Here is a 19853-nt window from a genome sequence, read left to right on the forward strand (position 1 = left end):
ACCTATGACAGTATAAAATCAACCAACATTCTACATAACTGATCTGGACTACAGATTATTCCACCCCCTGTCCTAGATTGAATTGATTTTGTCATAGGTAATTGATCATTGTGCACACTGCTTTAAATATCAGAAATTTGTTCTTGGCAAACTTTATTTTGCAAGTTAACTAGAAAATCTATGTTGCCTCTGTGAACTTCATATAATTATTAATGATACATGTTATCTTGAAATGCCATGGTTGTTTATGTTAGCCAATTTATTACTTTTCATTGTAGTAGGGGGGTTGGTATTTGGTGGTAGAGTTCAATTAAGCGGAGCACATGCAATGTCTCAGCCTTTAAGGATCATTGCATAGGCTGTGGCCATGGTATAGGCTGTGTGCATGGTATAGCTGTGTGCACAATATTTGAAGGGCATAATTTTGAAGGGCAGCATCATTTAAACATAACTGCAGCATTATACCGGCATTTCTAGACATATCTTGAGCTTATCCTGAATGATCGGACTTCTCTTCTCTTCTCATCCAGGTAACCAACATTATACATACCTGATCTGGGCTGCAGATTTATTTATTAACAGTTTCTTATATAGCACACACATACAGTATAACACAGCGCTTTACAGAGCATAGTTATGAGCAAAAACACATACCGAATTACAGTAAAAGACAGTTTAGGACAAGTACGTGGTTAATATGGATAGTTGCATCAAGGGACAGGACACTGCAGCAATCATCATGGTGGCAGAGGTTTATATATTCTAAGAAAGGCATATGAGGAGAGAGGGCCCTGCTCGTTAGAGCTTACATTCTATTCTAAAGGGGAGGGTTAGACAGACAGGGGTGACACAGAAGGGAAAGAAGTGAGCATAAACAGGTTAGGATGAGAGATGGTCAGGTTTTATGCAGGAGGGTGGGAAGAGGTCAGCTTAGTCTTTGATATTTTAAGTATAAAAAAAGCGCTGGGTCATCCAAGAGTAGACAGCTGAGAGACAGTTGGAGATATAAGTGAGGATAGAGGGAGAGAGATCAGGAAAGGAGCCCTAGATTTCAGTATTATCAGCATAGAGGTGATAGTGGAAGTCGAGTGAGCAAACAAGCTCACCCAGAGTGGATGTGTAGAGATAATAGAAGAGGGGCAAGAATAAAACACCAACTGTCAATAATGGAAGAGCAGGAGAGGTGAAGTCATTAGAGGTACAGCTGTGCAGAACAGACAGTGCACATACAAGCATAAAGAGTGATATTCAAAGTTTTAGCAGTTGTAGAAATGGTGATATTATGGATGAATAGCCAGATTAAGCAGCCAGGAGTAGTATGTAGTGAGAATGAAGTGTGATCACTCAAAGCAGTCCATTGTTTTTCTGAGTTGCTATTGTTTTCTGTCTTTCTGAGTCACTTTGATACCAAGATGTCAAGTGGGTTGGCAGTTTCTGTCCAGTTTAAGCCGAGGCTTAAGCTATGTAACTGTTTTCTCCCTACTTAAAAATCTTCCTACTTTAACAACTGACAAAATATCAAAAGTCAGCTTACAATGGTTATATTACCAACACATGATTTTTTTTTCTCCAACAATACAGTTTTGAGACTTTTTCAGTAGATCACTTTGTTCTTCACCTAGAGCTGTACCACACTGGATAGGCCCAATCTCGTCTGACCTTGACAGCTAAGTAGTGTTGGGCCTGGTTAGTACTTGGATGGGGGACAACATGGGAACAACAGGTGTTGTAGGTACTTTGACATTACTGGCAAATGCTTTATTTCCCAGCTATTCAACTTGGACATTTTTGCTTTGTGTCTATTTGACCTTTTCCACTTCTCTCTACTATTACTTCAATTTCCCTCATCTAAATCTTTACCACACTGCTAAGGCCCAATTCCATCTACTTTTGGCAGCTAAACAGTGTTGTGCCTGGTTAGTAGTTTTAGTTGAGACCACCTACTAATATCAGGTCCTGTAGGTCTTTTTATATTACCAACGCATGATATTTTTTTCTCTAAAAATACAGTTTGGAAACTTTTTCAGAACATTACTTGTAGATAGAATATAAGTGGGAAAAAACAGTTTCTTCTTTGCCTACAGCTGTACCAAACTGTATAGGCCAACTCTTGTCAGAAATTTGCAGCTAAGCAGTGTTGGGCCTGGTAAGTACTTGGATGGGAGACCACATGGTAACACCAGGTGTCTGTATTTTGACATTTCTGGCAAATGTTCCTTTTCCCAGCTATTCAAATTGGACATTTTTGCTTTGGATTATTAGTAGAGAGAAGTGGAAGAGGCCAAATAGACACAATATCCCTCATCTCAATCTTAACCACACTGCTTAGGCTCAATTCCATCTGCTTTTGGCAGCTAAACAGTGTTGTGCCTGGTTAGTAGTTTTAGTTGAGACCACCTGCTAATACCAGATCCTAGAGGTCTTTTTTATATTACTAACACATGATTTTTTTCCCAACAATACAGTTTGGAACCTTTTTCAGTAGATTTATTGTAGATAGAAGTATAAGAGGGCAACAAAGGGATATAGCTTCACCTACAGCCATATCACACTGGATAGGCCTAGTTTCATTTGATCTTGGCAGCTAAGCAGTGTTGTGCCTTTTTAGTACTTGGATGGGAGACCACATGGGAACACCAGGTGTTGTAGATTTTTTTCATTACTGGCAAATGCTTCCCCCCCCCCCCCCCCAGCTATTCAAACTGGAAATTTTTGTTTTGGATTACTAGTAGAGAGAAGTGGAAGAGGTCAAAAAGACATACTATCCCTCATCTAATTCTTTACCACACTGCATAGGCCCATATCCATCTGCTTTTTGGTAGCTAAACAGTGTTGTGATTGGTTAGTAGTTTTAGTTGAGACCAACTGCTAATACCAGGTGCTGTAGGTCTTTGTATTGTTGGGCGAAAAAATCATGAGTTGGTAATATATAGTTTGGAAACTTTTTCAGTAGACTACTTGTAGACAGTAGTATTAGAGGGCAAAAAAGGACATGTTTTTCACTTACAGCTTTACCACACTGGATAGGCCCAATCTTGTCTGGGCTTGGTAGCTTAACAGTATATGTCCTGGTTAGTACTTGGATGGGAGACCACATGGGAACACCAGGTGTTGTAGGTTTTTTGACATTACTGGCAAATGCTTTTTTCCCCCAGCTATTCAAATTGGAATTTTTTGCTTTGGATTATTAGTAGAAAGCAATGGAAGATATCAAATACACTGCTAAGGCCCAATTCCATCAGCATTTGGCAGCTAAATAGTGTTGTGTCTGGTTAGTAGTTTTAGTTGAGACCACCTGCTTATACCAGATCCTGAAGGTCTTTTCGTATTACTAACACATGATTTTTTTTTTCTCCAACAATACAGTTTGAAACCTTTTTCATTAGATTACTTGTAGATAGAAGTATAAGAGAGCAACAATGGGATAGAGCTTGGCAGGGTCACCAAACAGGGCTGCCCACTGTCCCCTGCCCTTGCCATTGAGCCCTTTGCCATCATGCTCTGTGACTCCCCAGTGGTTTGAGGTATTCCCTTGGGTGGACGAGAGGATGTTGTTGCCCTATATGCCGATGACACACTTATCTTTCTCAATGATGCTGAGGCCTTCCTGGAAGCAGTGCTACAGATAGTGGAGTCCTTTGATCGATTTTCCCCAGTTTATAAGCAAGCCCGAAAAAGACCCATTCTCCCTCTTTCAGGCAAGATTCCAGATAGGTTGTCCACCCCCTCCCCCCTTCAGTGGGTCCTTAAGTTTAAATATCTGGGAGTCTGGATTACCCCTAAGGCCTCTGAGTTTGTATCCCTTAACATTGATGTAGTCACTACGGAATTGAAGAACAGAATACATCATTGGAAAAAGCTCCCTCTTATTGTTATGGGCCGAATCAATCTAATTAAACTAACGATACTCCCCAAATATTTGTGAAGCCCTGAGGCAATTGGAAGACACCAATTTCTACACAAAAATACAGGGGGACCCGACAATTCAGTTTAAGGCACAACTGTTTGAACTACTGGATCAGGCAGTGATGGAGGGGACCATATCCTGGGATGAGTTTAAGTTTCTTTTTTCTGAACACCCAGTGGTGCCCATTTATTATCACCTTCCTAAAGTACACAAGTCACTTTTGGCACCCCCAGGGAGACCTATTATTTTGGGCATCAATTCTTTAACCTCCAATCTTTCGTTTTTTTGTGGATTCATTTCTTCAGCCTAGGGTTGCCACCCTCAGGTCACACATCAAGGATACTACATCCTTTCTAAAACTAATCCAAGAAATTACATGGAAAGATTCTTACAACTTCCTCACGCTCAATGTCACAGGCCTCTATTCTAACATCCCACATGGCCTGGGACGTCGAGCTGTTGAAAAACGTTTGGAAAATGATGGTGACCTGGGGGTGGAGCTCAGACTGTTCCTTCTTAATTGTATCACTTTTATTTTAGAACACAATTATTTTTTATTTCAAGACACTTACTATCTACAGGTGATGGGTACCGCCATGGTGACCAGATTCACGCCCAGCTATGCCAACCCCTACATGGGGGAGGTCGAAGACCGCCATGTGTGGGGTGGCGGCTGTGGCGCGGGTCTGGTCCTCTATGGGCGGTACATTGATGATCTTTTTATGATTTGGGATGGGGATGCACAAACAGCACTAGATTTTGTTCAGTCACTCAATAACAATTCATATAATTTGCAATTCACACACACTTTTCACCCTACGGAGGTCTCCTTCCTGGATGTGGCCCTCTCCATAAAAGACAACAAAATTGTGACAAAAAATCATATAAAAGAAGTGGGGAGCCAAGCCTATCTCCACTTTCAAAGTGGACACCATCTCCCTTGGAAAAAGAGTATCCCCAAGGGACAACTTATTCGTATTAGGAGGAACTGCTCCTCACTCTCTGATTTTGAAATTCAAGCTGACAAAATGATGACCTCTTTTAAAATCAGAGGATACCCCGACCCCCCTGGTCAAAAAAGCATTTGAAGAAGTTGTTAGTATGGATCGAGATGCACTTCTGAGTCCAAAGAAAAAAACATAAGAAAATAACCCAGATATAAATATCGAGAATAGGGGAATGGCATATATAAGTACATTTACCAGTCATCATTCTGAAGTTAAAAACATCATCTGCAAAAATTATAATATATTACATCAAGACCCATTTTTAACAGGAACATTACCCAAGAAACCCAACTTTATTTTCAAGAAGAATCGCTCTCTTAAAAGTATTTTGGCTCCCAGCTTCTTACCCACCAACACCACCCCCTCACCTCTGACGTCCTGGCTTCCTCCCCAACTGGCAGGATTTTATAGATGTGGTAGTTCAAGGTGCATTACGTGTACACACATAAAAAATTCAAAGACCACACAAATAATGGTGGACAGTAAAACACACCCCATTAGAAATTTTATTAACTGCAACACCACCTACACTGTCTACGTTTTGACCTGTGAATGCGGACTCAGATATGTGGGCCGCACCACCAGGAAATTCCGCATCAGGTTTTTAGAACATCGCCGCAACATTAAGAAAAAAGTTTGGAAACACTATGTGATATTAGACACTTTTTGAGAAGCACAATGCTGACCCTCGAGGTCTGGAATTAACGGGGGTAGAACATATTAAAAATACCAACAGAGGGGGGGATAGGTTCAGCAAGCTGTGCAAACAAGAAGTTTTTTGGATGCACCTACTGAACTCGATCCACCCAGAGGGCCTCAACGAAATGGTGTAACTGAACTCAGTTATCTAAATGCTAGAATTCTAATATATCATTCCACCATACCATCATTGAGAACTCTCCCTTATGACTATGATACTCTATGTGTACCCAAAAATATATATATCCCCTGACCTGCTGTCTAGTCTGAAAGGATGTACATTTTAAACAGTTATAAAGGAATGCACATTATTCCTCTGTCTTTATGTATTGATATATACCAACCAAACGATGATTGTGAACCCACGATGGGTTCTTCTCCCTCCTCTCTCATTCTATTCCTGTATATTTTGTTCTAGCTCCTTCTTCTCTCTTTAGAAATAAGTACTGTGAATTAGGCTATATTTAATGTGCAACATGCAATCTACTATTAAACCACTAGGGGTCAGCCAATATATATCCCCGTCCGGAGTATCTAACCTTAGGGTTGCGTAGCAACCATAAAATAGTAAGGGAAAAAAGAGCATAAATCTGCACCTTATAGGAACATAACGTACATGTCCTTTTATAATAAAATAATAGAACCATGGTAAAAACACATATAGGATGCACGTCCATTGTCAAGTATAATGGTGCCGATTGCCCTGGTAACCAGGACTGTTTGTAAACAACAGGCAGCCCACGCCCATTTAGGTGATGCCTGCCCGGAAATACCCGCCTCCCGCATGATGATGAGAACGGGATACTAATCAGACGGAGAGACCGGAAGTGCCGATGATGCGACAGGGCATGACTACTTCCGCCCCTCACAGCCCACATACACCAGCGGCCGAATGACCCGGAAACAAATCGGGCTTCCTCCTAATCAGACTGGCTTACAGACCGGGTTAGCCCGGTCACCATGACAATCGAGTCTACATAGGAAACACCGTATCTCTGTGTACCAAATCCATATATTTTACACCCGTGTTTTTGAATACCAATTGTATTAATGCATATTGTACTAGCCCATTGAATTATAAACTAGAGTATAACTACTTGCTTCCTGCCCTAGCGTTGATTTTATTTAAAATATAGATTGGTTGATCTAATTGAGTTGGTCACATGACCCATGTTACAGGAAATAAAAAGCCAGTAATTTCTCAAGCCAGATATCCTTTGACAAAGCTGCCTGGAGCAGCGAAACCGGTTAGGATTTCATCTCCACCAATTCCAAACAAACTACAACAACTGAAGACCCTGGGAGTGCAGACCCGTGTATCCACCATCTGGATCCCCGTCCAATTTGGATTACAAATTTCTTGCAGTAAGGTAGAAGTTGAGGACCCCATCCCGCTATATTCCATCTAGCGGAGGGAGTCTGTGATTTGTGCCATCTTGGGCCGCTCCTGGACCAGCACATCTGGTCCTCCCTCCCTACTGTCCTATTGGGGACACCACTACAGTTTCGTTCAGGACTTGTGGGACTCTCCTGGTCTATTCACTCCCCAGTTTGGTTTGGTGAGACACGAACATTTTAAAATTGTTTTTAAAATCATCCATGTATTCTGGCTACATGTTTTCCTTTTTTAGAATTAATAAATCATTGTACTAGATCTAACCAATCTTTTATTTTTATTTTTATCAAAATCCAACAGTTCAATATATATTACCATTTTTTCTAGCGCTGCTCAAACCCCCTGTTTTTCTTTCTTTGCCTTTTAGTTGAGACCACCTGCTAATACCAGGTCCTGTAGGTCTTGTTATATTACCAACACATAATTTTTTTTTCTCCAACAGTATAGTTTGGGAACTTTTTCAGTAGACTACTTGTAGATAGAAGTATAAGGTGGCAAAAAAGGGATTGTTCTTCAACTACAGCCTTACCACACTGGATAGGCAAAATCTTGTCTCGGCTTGGTAGCTTAGCAGTGTTTGTCCTGGTTAATATTTGGATGGGAGACCACATGGGAACACCAGGTGTTGTAGGTATTTTCACATTACTGGCAAATTATTTCTATCCCCAGATATTCAAATTGGAAATTTTTGCTTTGGATTACTATTAGAAAGAAGTGGAAGTGGTCAAATAGACACAATATCCCTCATCTAAATCTTTACCACACTGCTTAGGCCCAATTCCATCTGATTTAGCAGCTTAGCAGTGTTGTGCCTGGTTAGTAGTTTTAGTTGAGACCACCTGCTAAAACCAGGTCCGATAGGTCTTTTTATATTACCAACACATGATTTTTTCACTAACAATACAGTTTTGAAACATTTTTAGTACATTACTTGTAGATAGAAGTATAAGAGGGCAAAAAAGGATAGGTTCTTCACCTACAACTATACTACACTGGATAGGCCTAATCTTGTATGATCTTGGCAGCTAAGCAGATTTGGGCCTGGTTAGTACTTGGATGTGAGACCAAATGGGAACATCAGGTATTGTAGGTATTTTGACATTACTGGTAAAGGCTTTTTTTCCCCAGCTATTCAAATTTGAAATGTTTGCTTTGGATTTCTAGTAGAGAGAAGTGGAAGAGGTCAAATAGACACAATATCCCTCATCCTAATCTTTACCACACTGTTTAGGCTCAATTCCATCAGCTTTTGGCAGCTAAACAGTGTTGTGCCTGGTTAGTAATTTTAGTTGAGACCACCTGCTAATACCAGGTCCTGTAGGTCTTTTTATATTACCAACACATATTTTTTTTCTCTAACAGTACTGTTTGGAAACATACTTCTATCTACAAGTAATCTACTGAAAATAAGAGGGCAAAAAAGGCTTGTATTTCACCTACAGGCATTCCACACTGGATAGGCCCAATCTTGTCTGGATTGGGAGACCACATGGGAACAAAAGGTGTTGTATGTATTTTGACATTACTGGCAAATGCATTTTTTCCCCAGCTCCTCCAATTGTAAATGTTTGCTTTGGATTACTTATAGAAATAAGAGGAAGAGGTCAAATAATCACAATATCCCTTATCTAAATCTTTACCACACTGCTTAGGCCTAATTCCATCTGCTTTTTCGTAGCTAAACAGTGTTGTGCCTGGTTAGTAGTTTTAGTTGAGATCACCTGCTAATACTAGGTCCTTTAGGTCTTTTTATATTACAACACATCATTTTTTTTCTCCAACAATACAGTTTGGGAACTTTTTTGTTAGATTACTTGTAGATAGAAATATAAGAGGGCAAAAAATGGTATGTTCTTCACCTACAGCCATACCACACTGGATAGGCCCAATCTCGTCTTAACTTGGCACTATGCAGTGTTTGGCCTGGTTAGTACTTGGATGGGAGACCACATGGGACCACCAGGTGTTGTAGGTATTTTGACATTACTGGCCAATGCTTTTTTTGCCAGCTATTGAAATTGGAGAAGTTTGCTGTGGATTTCTAGTAGAGAGAATTGGAAGAGGTCAAATAGACATAATATTGCTCATCTAAATCTTTACCACACTGCTTAGGCCCAATTCCATCTGCTTTTTGGTAGCTAAACAGTGTTGTGCCTGGTTAGTAGTTTTAGTTGAGACCACCTGCTAATACCAGATCCTGAAGATCTTATTATATTACTAACAAATTATTTTATTTTCTCCAACAACACAGTTTGGAAACTTTTTCAGTAGATTACTTGTAGATACAAGTATAAGAGGGCAACAAAGGTATAGAGCTTCACCTACAGCCATACCACACTGGATAGGCCTAATTTAATCTGATCTTGGCAGCTAAGCAGTGTTGTTCCTGGTATAGTACTTGGATGTGAGACCACATAAGAACACAAGGGGCCAAATGTAATAGGGTGAGAGTTTCAGAAAGTGAGAGATTTTTGGAGAGTTTTCCCATGTTTTTTAAAGCAGCAATCAATTACACTGCAAAACCAGTTTGATTTTGCCATGTAATTGATTGCTGCTTTAAAGAAACAGGAAAACTCTCCCAAAATCTCTAACTTTCTAAAAACTCTCACCCTATTACATTTGGCCCAAGGTGTTCTAGGTATTTTGACATTACGGGCAAATGCTTTTTGCCCCCGGCTTTTCAAATTGGAAATGTTTGCTTTGGATTACTCTTAGAAATAAGTGGAAGAGGTCAAATAGACACAATATCCCTCATCTAAATCTTTACCACACTGCTTAGGCACAATTCTATCTGCTTTTGGCAGCTAAGCAGTGTTGGGCCCTGTTTGGGATTCAGTATTGAATCCCGGCGGTCGGGATCCCGGCGTTCAGAATCCCGACGCAGGAATCCCGACAGCCGAAATGCCGACAAGGGGGGGGACGTGGATCGCCCCCCCTTGCGGGCTCGCTGCGCTCGCCACGCAGCGGGCCCGGTGCCTCGCTACGCTCGGCACACTAATTTATTCTCCCTCCAGGGGTGTCGTGGACACCCCAGGAGGGAGAATGTGTCGGCATTTCGGCGGTCGGGATTCCGGCGTCGGGATTCTGAACGCCGGGATCGTAACTGTATCCCCCTGTTTGTTTTAGTTGAGAAAACCTGCTAATACCAGGTCCTGTAGGTATTTTTATATTACCAACACATGATATTTTTTCTCTAACAATACAGTTTGGAAATGTTTTCAGTAGATTACTTGTAGATAGAAGTATAACATGGCAACAAAAGGGGTTGTTCTTCACCTACAGCCATACCACACTGAATAGGCCCAATCTAGTCTGATCTTGGCAGCTAAGCAGTGTTGGGCCTGTTAGTACTTGGATGGGAGACCACATGGGAACACAAGGTGTTGTAGGTATTTTGACATTGCTGGCAAATGCTTTTTTCCCCAGCTATTGAAATTGGAAATGTTTGCTGTGGATTTCTAGTAGAGAGAATTGGAAGAGGTCAAATAGATACAATATCCCTCATTTAAATCTTTACCACACTGCTTAGGCCCAATTCCATCTGCTTTTGGCGGCTAAACAGTGTTGTGCCTGGTTAGTAGTTTTAGTTGAGACCACCTGCTAATACCAGGTCCTGTAGGTCGTTTTATATTACCCACACATGATTTTTTTTCTCTAACAGTACTGTTTGGAAACATTTTCAGTAGATTACTTGTAGATAGAAGTATAAGAGGGCAAAAAAGGCTTGTTTTTCACCTACAGGCATACCACACTGGTTAGGCCCAATCTTGTCTGTTCTTGGCAGCTAAGCAGTGTTGGTCCTGGTTAGTACTTGGATGGGAGACCACATGTGAACAACAGTTGTTGTATGTATTTGACATAACTGGCAAATGCTTTTATTTTATGGAATTTTGCGCTAAGTGAGAGCTGTTCTTATGGATTAGAAAAATTTTAGGTATATGGGAAAGAGCGCTTAAAAAATAAATATATTTTTTCTTCACTTTCACCTTCAATTTTATCATGAATCGTGTAGAGAGTGGTACCTGTAAAAAAACTTGTATGGGTTAGTATATAATGTTTACACCCTTTTGGGGAAAAATTAAAGATAAGAGGTCCAGTGCTCCTGTCCCTACCTCACCCTGCGATCTGGTGCATGTGCTAGATGTTGTTAGCACAATGTGCCACCAATCTGTGATGGTGGATGGCCAAATCAATATAGTTGAAAAGATCGTGGCTGGAGCTTGGTATCGGGGCGTTCTGTGCTTGATGTTATTTTCACAGTAGTTTTGCGGCTGCGGATCCGTTTGGACGGGTAGATGTTCGCCGCGTGTCACATTCATGTCTGTAATTCTATTATGACTTCATTGTGCCTCCAGCTCTTCCAATTGGAAATGTTTGCTTTGGATTACTCATAGAAAGAAGTGGAAGAGGTCAAATATTCACAATATCCCTCATCTAAATGTTTACCACACTGGATAGGTCCAATCTTGTCCAATCTTGGCAGCTAAGCAGTGTTTGTCCTGGTTTGTACTTGGATGGGAGACAACATGGGAACACCAGCTGTTGCAGGTATTTTGACATTACTGGCAAATGTTTCCCCCCCCCAGCTATTCAAATTGGAATTTTGCTTTGGATTACTAGTAGAGAGAAGTGGAAGAAGTCAAATAGACACAATATCCCTCATCTAAATCTTTACCACACTGCTTAGGCCCAATTCCATCTGCTTAGGGCAACTAAGCAGTGTTGTGCCTGGTTAGTTTTATTTGAGACCACCTGTTAATACCAGGTCCTGTAGGTCTTTTTATATTACCAACACATGATTTTTTTTCTCTAACAATACAGTTTGGAAATGTTTTCAGTAGATTACTTGTAAACAGAAGTATAAGAGGGCAAAAAAGGGTTTGTTCTTCACTTACAGCCTTACCACACTGAATAGGCCCAATCTTGTCTGATCTTGGCAGCTAAGCAGTGTTGAGCCTGCTTAGTACTTGGATGAGAGACCACACGGGAAAACCAGGTGTTGTAGGTATTTTGACATTACTTGCAAATGTTTTCTTCCCCAGCTATTGAAATTGGAAATGTTTGCTGTGGATTTCTAGTAGAGAGAATTGTAAGAGGTCAAATAGACACAATATCCCTAATCTAAATCTTTACCACACTGCTTAGGCCTAATTTCATCTGATCTTAGCAGCTAAGCAGTGTTGTTCCTGGTATAATACTTGATGGGAGACCACATAAGAACACAAGGTGTTATAGGTATTTTGACATTACTGGCAAATGCTTTTTACCCTCGGCTATTTAAGTTGGAAATGTTTGCTTTGAATTATTAGTAGAAAGAAGTGGAAGTCGTCAAATAGACACAATTTCCCTCATCTAAATCTTTTCCACACTGCTTAGGCCCAATTCCATCTGCTTTTGGCAGCTAAACAGTGTTGTGCCTTGTTAGTAGTTTTAGTTGAGACCACCTGTTTATACCAGAACCTAAAGGTATCTTTATATTACAAACACATGATTTTTTTGTCCCTCCAACAATACAGTTTGGAACCTTTTTCAGTAGATTACTTGTAGATAGACGTATAAGAGGGTAACAAAGGGATAGAGCTTCACCTACAGCCACACCACATTGGATAGTCCTAGTTTCATCTGATATTGGCAGCTAAGCAGTGTTGTTGCTTTTTAGTACTTGGATGGAAGACCACATGGGAACACCAGGTGGTTTAAGTATTTTGGCATTACTGGCAAATGCTTTTTCCCCAGCTATTCAAATTGGACATTTTTGCTTTGGATTACTCGTAGAAAGAAGTGGAAGAGGTCAAATAGTCAAAATAGCCCTCATCTAAATCTTTACCACACTGCTTAGGCCCAATCCCATCTGCTTTTTGATAGCTAAACAGTGTTGTGCCTCATTAATAGATTTAGTTGAGACCACCTTCTAATACCAGATACTGAAGGTCTTTTTATATTACCAACACATAATTTTTTTTCTCCAACGATACAGTTTTAAAACTTTTTAAGGAAATTACTTTTAAATAGAAGTATAAGAGGGCAAAAAAGGGTTTGTTGTTCACTTACAGCCGTACCACACTGGATAGGCCCAATCTTGTCTGGTATTGGCAGCTTAGCAGTGTTTGTCCTGGTTAGTACTTGGATGGGAGACCACATGGGAACACCAGGTGTTGTAGGTATTTTGACATTAATGGCAAATGCTTCCCCCCTCCCCAGCTATTCAAATTGGATTTTTTTGCTTTGGATTACTAGTAGAAAGAAGTGGAAGATATCAAATAGACACAATATCCCTCATCTAATTCTTTACTACACTGTTTAGGCCCAATTCCATCTGCTGTTGGCAGCTAAACAGTGTTGTGCCTGGTTAGTAGTTTTAGTTGAGACCACCTGCTAATACCAGATCCTGAAGGTCTTTTCGTATTACTAACACATGATTATTTTTTTCTCCAACAATACAGTTTGAAACCTTTTTCAGTAGATTACTTGTAGATAGAAGTATAAGAGAGCAACAATGGGATAGAGCTTGGCAGGGTCACCAAACAGGGCTGCCCACTGTCCCCTGCCCTTGCCATTGAGCCCTTTGCCATCATGCTCCGTGACTCCCCATTGGTTAGAGGTATTCCCTTGGGTGGACGAGCGGATGTTGTTGCCCTATATGCCGATGACACACTTCTCTTTCTCAATGATGCTGAGGCCTCCCTGGAAGCAGTGCTACAGATAGTGGAGTCCTTTGGGTCTTTTTCGGGCTTGCTTATAAACTGGGGAAAATCGATCATTCTCCCTCTTTCAGGCAAGATTCCAGATAGGTTGTCCACCCCCTCCCCCCTTCAGTGGGTCCTTAAGTTTAAATATCTGGGAGTCTGGATTACCCCTAAGGTCTCTGAGTTTGTATCCCTTAACATTGATGTAGTCACTACGGAATTGAAGAACAGAATACATCATTGGAAAAAGCTCCCTCTTATTGTTATGGGCCGAATCAATCTAATTAAACTAACAATACTCCCCAAATATTTGTACCTGTTACAACACTCCCCAATGTATATACCTAAACATGTCTTTGTGAGCATTAACACCCTGCTCTCGTCCTTCACCTGGGGTAATAGACCACCTAGAATTTCCTTGAGGACACTCACTAAACCCAGAACTGATGGTGGACTGGGACTCCCGAACTTTCGAGCCTACTACCTAGCAGCCCAGCTAATGCATCTATCAGACTGAATGATGGGCAGGTCTGGATCTACCTTTGAGTGTTCCTATGCCGAGTGTGTGGGGTCCTGTCTCCCTCCCCTTCAATTTCTTTTGTCCTTCCCTTTCACTCCTACCCTCTCCCCTCTCTTAAGACAGGCACTGCTTGTCTGGTGGCAAGCCCATAAAAATTGCGGTTGTGGTGGGGTGGATGGGGAAACCCCTCTGTGGCATAATAAGACCAGTGGCGGAACTACCGAGGGTGCAGGGGGTGCAGCTGCTATGGGGCCTGGGGGCTGGGGGGGGGGGGCATTGACAGAAAGCACTCCCCTGCACCATGACTTATGAAATTAAAAAAATCACAAAGCGCCAGCGCGGCGCACGGCCGCCTGTGCTGTCACTGCCTGCTGCCGGGTGGGGGCATGTGGGGTCGCGGCGGGCGTATAAGCTGAGCGGAGATGACCTGGCACCGGCCAGGGAACTGCAGCCGCATTCTGGGACTCGGAGAGAAAGTAAATACAGTGGCTGTGGGGCTCACCTGCAGCAGGAAGGCGGGGAGTGCCGGGGAAGTCATAACTGTATGCGACCAGACCAATGACCAGACCAGTGTGAGCACCCTGATGTGGCCAAGATAACACAAAAAGGTGAATTGTTAGGGCAGTGTTTAATATACTGGGGCTGTGCTTGCATTCTGTGGGACATGTGTGTAGTATATAATGTGGGTACTTATGTATTATCTGGGCACCCATGTTAAATGCACCCCTTTTTTTTATACCCCTACTATCCAACTACGCATGGAGTTGAGTTTATATAGTGAGGCGAGTTCAGCGAGCCACTGTGCCCAAAGGGTGGTGAGCGGACGCGGTCTCATAAGAAAAACGGGAGTCCAGATATTACAGTAAGTACCGAACGTGGCATGTGTGTGTGTGTGTGTGCAGTATAGTGTGGCATGTGTGTGTACAGTATATATATAGTGTGGGATATGTGTGTGTGTACAGTATACATATAGTGTGGTATGTGTGTGTGTGTAGCGATACACTGCAATGTCCCACACTTTATATAATGTACACACACTCACACACTATATATATATACTGTACACACACACATATCCCACACTATATATATGTGTGTGTGCAGTATATATAGTGTGGGATGTGTGTGTACAGTATATATATATATATATATATATATATATATATATATATATATATATATATAGTGTGTGAGTGTGTGTACATTATATAAAGTGTGGGACATTGCAGTGTATCGCGTAAGGGGTAATGGACATGGGGGGGCCCATTGTAAATTTTGCTATGGGGCCCACAAACTTCTGGTTACGCCTCTGAATAAGACATACCCTGAGCTTAAACAACTTTCCTCCGATGGTTTTTGGTTGAAGGCGCGTCTTATATCCGTTTCCCAGTGGTTTCTAGAGGGAAGTATCAAATCATTCCAACAACTCTCTGAGGAATTTAAACTGTCTAATAGATCCTTCTATCGCTACTTGCAACTTAGACATGCAGCTCAAACTCCATTCAACAGCTTTCCCCCTTCTACCTCTGACTCCCCAATTAAGACCCTTCTTCTAAATCTGGCCATGACAAAGCAGGTTTACACTATATATAAAAGCATTGTTAGTCAGATAGACCCCAATAGTCTTGACCCCGTTAAGTCCAAATGGGAGCTTTACATTGTGATTCTGGACGGGGAGCAGTGGGTCGAGATCCTCGACTTGATCAGATACACGACCCCCTGCTTGAAATACCAACAAATTTCATTTTATGTGTTGCACAGGGCTTATTGATCCCCGGTATCTATGTTTCGAGCAGGGCTGAGAGCTGACGACGCCTGCGCTAGATGTGCCTCGCCTGGTGCAGACTTCTGGCACATGCTGTGGTCTTGTCCGCTGGTGCTGGCCTTCTGAAGGGCGGTTTGGGCTGACATAACCATCACCGAGCCCTCTCCCCCCCCATAGACCCCAGATATTGCATATTCACTCTTGGTCTTGAGCAGTGTTCCCTCTAAGCTGTGCGCGCGTGCACGCGCACACAACTCGCCGTGCGTGTGCACAGACATTACAACAGAGCGCACAAAGCAGCAGTGGTCCCTTTTTGCAGTTGTGGACTCAATTAATGTGTGTTTCACAAATTAACTACATTGTGTGCTGTGTTTTGAATGTTTAAATGTTTAATATAATTTTGAAGTAAAGTTAACACAAATGCTGAATTTCATTTTCCAGTTATATATAAGTGATGCACACAAATGTAAATTTCCTTCCAAAGTTGCACAGCCAAAATCTTTTGCCGCACACAGCCTTCGTAAAATTAGAGGGAACATTGGTCTTGAGGAGAGCCACTCACCCCCAGTGTATCAATATGTTTTGTGCCTGACTGCCTTAGCTAAGGTCCTTATCACCAGAAAATGGTTTGATATCTCCTACCCGAATGTTTACAAATGGAGGGCTCTGGTCAATGAGGTAACGGGACATAAGAGATTCACTTACAGATCTAGAGGCTCACTTGCCCCCTATGTAGCGAAGTGGAGTAGATGGACCTCTTCGAGATTTGCCCTATCCGCTGGTCCCCAGCAGGATCCAGCTGCACATTAACACCTACAGTTAGCGGATCCACTGTTTACACATCCTCTCCTCCTCGTGTTATGAGCAGGTCACTTTTCTCTTCCGCTTACATCTTACAACTAGTAATTTGTTAGTAGTTTTGTACCCTCACTTCATTTGATCGTATTCTTTGGGGGAGGTGGGATGTTGTTACTTTATTTTGTGGGAGTTAGGTTAAGTTTAAAGGAAAAATTTAATAAGTGGACAATCTATCTGCATAATTTTTACAGAAATACAGCCTGTTCATGCAAATACCAACAATGAAGAAAAGAGACTCAAAAATGGACAATGCTGAAGGGCTCTCGTTTATTAATGTTTACTTGTTTTCTTGATATTTACAACTTTTCAATATAATACATATTTACTGTACAATTGTGCATTAATCAATTTGCTAAATAAAAATTACTCAATTAAAAAAAAACAAAGGGATAGAGCTTCACCTACAGCCATACCACACTGGATAGGTCTGGTTTCATCTGATCTTGGCAGCTAAGCAGTGTTGTTCCTTTTTAGCTTTTGGATGGGAGACCACATGGGAACACCCGGTGTTGTAGGTATATTGACATTACTGGCAAATGCTTCCCCCCCCCGCTATTCAAATTGGAAATGTTGGTACTTATGTATTATCTGGACTCCCATGTTAAATGCACCCCATTTTTTCATACCCCTACTATCCAACTACGCATGGAGTTGATTTTATATAGTGTGGTGAGCGCAGCGAGCCACCGTGCCCGAAGCGTGGCGAGGGGACACGGTCTCATAAGAAAACCGGGAGTCCAGATATTACATAAGTACCGAAATTTTTCCTTTGGATTACTAGTAGCGAGAAGTGGAAGAGGTCAAATAGACACGATGGGCGAAATTTAATAGGGTCCGGTTTTTTTTGCTTTTTTTTTTCGCAAAAACAGCCGTTTTCGTCCATTTTCCGAAAATCGCATAAAATTGAATTTTCCCGCTATTTCGTACATTTTAAAGGTGCGATTTTTAGTTAAACTAACCAGACGGATGAGAAGAGGACCTGGGTGAGTAAGATTTCCTTCCACAGGTTCCCCATGGATTTCTTTGGATCCTGGACCCCGGACTCTTCAGCCGTGGAGCCCCGGACCATCCCCGGAACCAAGGCACTGGAACCGGACCCTGGGACCTACCGATGGGCTCAAGATAGGTAAGTATCAGTATGTATGGGCTTTGGATGTATTAAAGTTATATTTTTAATGGGTGTCAGTGTGTGTTTATTTAACTATTTATTTTACTGTGGAACTAGAAGTGCCAGTGGGCCCTTTAATGCCCCGCATGCTGGGACTTGTGATTCTCCAAGTCCCAGCATGCAGGGGAGGCTTGCTGGGACTCATAGTTTCTCGGTATAAGACAACAATTTTTCATCTATTTTTTACACCAAATATCAGCTCGATGCCCACAGCCCAGGGGCATCAAGGACAGCCCCGGGCTTCAGCATGGACAGGTAAGTTCTGGAGTGGGGACCCCTTCTTTGGGGTGGTCCCCACTTCCCCAGGACCCCTGCCTATGCTGACCGGTCAGGGGGATGAATGCTTTGGCAGGGGGGACTTGTATAAAAAGTCTCCCCCCGACTGTGGCATTACTCTGCTGGCTGTTTGGGCCCGGTGCTGGTTCTTGAAATACGGGGGACCCCTGGTCATTTTGTCCCCCGTATTTTGGGAAACAGGACCGGCCCTTAAACCTGGTGCTGGCTATGCTCTGGAGGGGGGACCCCACACAGTTTTTTTTTTCACTTTTTTGTTCAATCAAAATCGCACATTTCTGAAAATGTGCCGATTTTCATGACTGAAAATCGCACATTTTCATGACTTAAAAATCGCTCTATATCACATTTTATCGCGCTATTTTGCCGCAAAATCGCATCTCATTAAATATGCAGAAATCGGCCCAATAATGCGATTTTAAAAAATGCGATGTTGAGTGATTTTTTAACATGCCTAAAAATTGACCCCTATTAAATTTTGCTCAAAATCCCTCATCTAATTCTTTACCACACTGCTTAGGCCCAATTCCATCTGCTTTTGGCAGCTAAACCGTGTTGTGCCTGGTTAGTAGTTTTAGTTGAGACCACCTGCTAATACTAGGTCCTGTAGGTCTTTTTAGATTACCAATACATGCTTTTTTTCCCCATCAATACAGTTTGGAAACTTTTTCAGTAGATTACTTGTAGATAGAAGTATAAGAGGGCAAAAAAGGGTTTGTTCTTCACCTACATCCATACCTCACTGGATAGGCCCAATCTCCTCTGTTAGCTAGGCAGCAAAGCAGTGTTTGGCCTGGTTAGTACTTGGATGGGAGACCACATGGGAACACCAGGTGTTGCAGGTATTTTGACATGACTGGCAAACACTTTTTTCCCCCAGCTATTCAAATTGGAAATGTTTGCTTTGAAGTGGAGAGGTCAAATAGACACAATTGGCACATTATTCTGGTCGGTGCGGTCGGACCACCTTTTATACGGACCAACCGACCAGATGCTGCTGGTGATAGTAAGTCTGCTCATAGAACAACAGCACATGGACGGTCAGTGAAAGCGACAATGGGGAGTGGCGTGCATTTGAGCATATGGCTCTTAACCAGAGACAGAGCGCTGCTCCGATCATAAGCGGTATCGTATGGCCGAGCATGGTGGCGTACGCGTCACTTGTATGGAACAGCAATTATTTGGATAATTGGAAAAATGCTAGAAGGCATCTTCTAAGGCAGTGTTTTTCAACCACTGTGCCGTGGCACACTAGTGTGCCTTGAGCTGTTGTCAAGTGTGCCACCAGATCCAGAGATTACAGCAACCACCAGTTCAACTGTTGTTTACTGGTCTCTTCTTTTCATGTAAAGGGCCAATATATTTTATTTTTGTTACCTGTGGGGACCAGTGTGATAGTTTTTTTTTATATGGGAGCCAATAGGTTTTTTTTTTCCTGTGGGGACCAATGTGTTTTGACCTGTGGGGATCACATGGTGTGCCTTGGCAATTTTAAAATCTTATTTACTGTGCCACAAGGTAAAAAGGTTGAAAATCACTGTTCTAAGGGATTT

General features: G+C 41.9%; 5 pseudogenes; all 5 read left to right on the forward strand.

Moving 5' to 3' along the window:
* The first annotated feature begins 1616 nt into the window (after positions 1 to 1616).
* LOC146076145 (5S ribosomal RNA) lies at positions 1617 to 1735 on the forward strand (annotated as a pseudogene).
* A 798-nt stretch (positions 1736 to 2533) lies between these two features.
* LOC146076119 (5S ribosomal RNA) lies at positions 2534 to 2652 on the forward strand (annotated as a pseudogene).
* Positions 2653 to 8866: 6214 nt separating this feature from the next.
* On the forward strand, positions 8867 to 8984 carry LOC146076160 (5S ribosomal RNA; annotated as a pseudogene).
* Positions 8985 to 10283: 1299 nt separating this feature from the next.
* Positions 10284 to 10401, forward strand: LOC146077245 (5S ribosomal RNA; annotated as a pseudogene).
* Positions 10402 to 11898: 1497 nt separating this feature from the next.
* LOC146076126 (5S ribosomal RNA) lies at positions 11899 to 12017 on the forward strand (annotated as a pseudogene).
* The last annotated feature ends 7836 nt before the right edge of the window (positions 12018 to 19853 follow it).

This window comes from Crinia signifera, chromosome 4 (genome assembly GCF_055691185.1).
Source record: "Crinia signifera chromosome 4, ASM5569118v1, whole genome shotgun sequence".
In the NCBI taxonomy this organism is placed as follows: domain Eukaryota; kingdom Metazoa; phylum Chordata; class Amphibia; order Anura; family Myobatrachidae; genus Crinia; species Crinia signifera.